Source organism: Echinops telfairi, unplaced genomic scaffold, assembly GCF_000313985.2.
Source record: "Echinops telfairi isolate 266 unplaced genomic scaffold, ASM31398v2 ScPeMD7_8;HRSCAF=38, whole genome shotgun sequence".
NCBI classification, from domain to species: Eukaryota; Metazoa; Chordata; class Mammalia; order Afrosoricida; family Tenrecidae; genus Echinops; species Echinops telfairi.
Window position 1 is genome coordinate 13,487,746 of NW_022103905.1, and position 2,764 is coordinate 13,490,509.

Consider the following 2,764-nt stretch of genomic DNA (forward strand, 5'->3'; position numbering starts at 1 on the left):
AAACTCCACCCCTTTCACTGTTAATCCTCAAATTGTCACCAGATTATGTCACTACCACACACTGTATCTGTTGTTTGCTAACTATGGAAAATCAAATCTAAACTCAAAACAGTAAAATAATTGCCTTTCAGTGCAGCCTGGTGGCATGTCCAACCTTGCTATAGGTGTCTTTGCAATCTCCCTTTAAAATAAATTCACTATTTCCCCTGGCTTGTGTATGACATAATGAAATCAGGATACCTGGGTTTTAAATTCAGCTCCTCCCCACATCCATTGCTGCTATGAGAAAGCTTCATGGTCCTCATTTTTCTAATCTACAACATAATATCTTTATGTAAGATGATTTCTTTAAAAAAATTTTTAAAGATGAGTTCTAATGCTCCTTCTGGCTCCAACTCTCTATGAAAATTGCTTGTTGAAAAAGTCAGAAGTTAAAAAGAAAGAAAGTCTAAAGTACTTCGGAGCTAAGGTTCTTCCCTGACCCAAGCCAGGGTGTTTTTAATCATCTCACATACACGTGACCAAGGAAGGCTGAAGAAACATCTAGGCATTTGAATGACGGCACTGGCGAAGAATACTGAGAGCACCACCGCCTGCCCGAGCAATAAACACACCTGTCGTGGAAGAAGTGCAACCAGGATGCTCCTTAGAGGCCAAGTGCATCGGACATGTGATCAGGAGAAACCCGTTCCTGGAGAAGGAGGACATCCTGCTTAGTGCTGCTGGGGGGCAGTGACAAAGAGGAAGGCCCTTGGCCAGATGGATTGACTCTGGCTGCAACCATGGGCTCCAATATGAGCTCAATTGTGAGGATGGCGCAGGGCCTGGAGGTGTTTCGATCTGTTGTACGTAGGGCTGCTGTGGCTCAGAAGGGACGTGACGGCCCCTAACAAGCACAGGGTTCTGAATGAATGGAAAGACGCAGGGAACTCAGGAAAGAGAAGCAATGTGTTGGAAAACCTACTCTTTTCCCTGGAAAAGAACATCTGCGTTCAATCTTTCGGGCCGAGAAAAGTTCTGCAAGATGAATGGAGAGACACCAGAAAGCGAGGTGGCTGCCTGCCCCACTGGCAGTCGGCACCCAGTCAGCAGAACAACCTGCCGTTGGTCTTCAAGCTTCCTATTAAAAATTAGACTTGCAGTTGTCACATTTCACACAGTGAGCCTGGGAAACAAAGACACCGAAGCTAGTTCATTTTCACTATCTGCCCAGCGCTTGGTTTGTCGCCACATTAAACCCAAACCAACCAGGTACTGTCACATCAATTCCAATTCACGATGGCCGACGCCGGGGCCACAGAGGAAAACACGGGCTTCGCTTGGCTGCGATCTTTACAGAAGCAGACGGCCAGAGCGTTCTTCTCAGCTGGCCCTGGGGGGCTGTGAACCACCAACCTCCTGGTGAGCAAGCACTCACAAACTATTGGTGCCACCCAGGGACTGCCATCCCGTGGGCCCTCCTGCCTCTGGCCCAGATCCAGATGTCTGGTTGCAACAGGCTCAGCAATAGTGTCTCCCATCATCCCCTCCACGGAAGGTTCACGGTGCACAAAGGAGGTAGTTCGTAAGCTGCTCCTTAGAAAATGCTTCCTTTGTTTTCATTGCTGTCTTTGCTTTGGAAAGGTCAGGTGCACCTTTCTCGAAGATAATCCCTCACGGCCTCTATCCTAAACCTCACTTCCCACTCAAACCTTTTCCCAATCTGCCCGCTCGAGCAGCAAACATGGTTCTGCTTCCCATTTGGTACCACCTGGACCTTACAATAGCTCAGAACCTGAGCTTTACTCCCGGCCCATGACTGGGCACTCAAAACCTAGTTAGGACGCTGCCCACCCTCTCAGGAAACACTGTCCCACTCGGCTGGTCCCTGAGTTCCCTCAAGGACCGCATCAGGTTCTGATGCCCAATATCCTCATCGGGCGAGCCTCTAATCAGAATTCCGACCAGTGAGAGAATTCAGCCGGGGAAGAAAACCTTCGGCCTTCGCCATAAATCACGGACCAGGTGGGGGAAGAATCCAAATGGCGGAAACTTCGGTTTCTGTTTCTTGCTCATGGTGTTGGGGGGATATTGAGAACCCATTTTAGCTCTGAGAAGAAGAGGGAAATCCTGAATATTATTTCATCTTAAAGAGTCCCCCCAAGACTGACAACAGGAGTTACAATGCAAAAAAAAAAAAAAAAGCCCCTTCTTGGGTGTGTGGGTGTGGGTAGTCTTCGTATTATTCTTCCTGATGGCAAAGGGCCCTTGATTGAAGACAGGCATCTCTACTTGGCTGTAACCTTACACATCGAAAATTCAACAAAGGCGCTCCAAAAATCAAGAATACGTCCCCTGCTGATGGAGATGATTCCTAGCTAATAGCACCTACCAGATGTGTTTTTGATGCAGAAAAGTTAGAAATCAATGAAAAGTAAAGGGAGGGAAGCCATTAATTTTGATTATATAACTGACTTTGTCCATTCTTCTGTGTATTTATGTTCTGAGACACTACTTTTATTTGACTAAAAAACATGATTGCGATATTAGATCCATAAAGTTAATTGGACTTTGATTTGCAGCATTTTCTGCTGGCTGATATTTTAAGAAACTGTAGTCCCTTAAGGCTCACTGAGCATAATTCTGGAGACATCAAACAATCCAGGACAGCTCAGTGATTCCAGCCAGGCTGCTTACAAACCATCGCTATTTAAGTTTTTTGTTTTTGTTTTTGTTTTTTGTTTTTTATTTAAATTTTTTTTTAATTTATTTTTTTTAACATTTT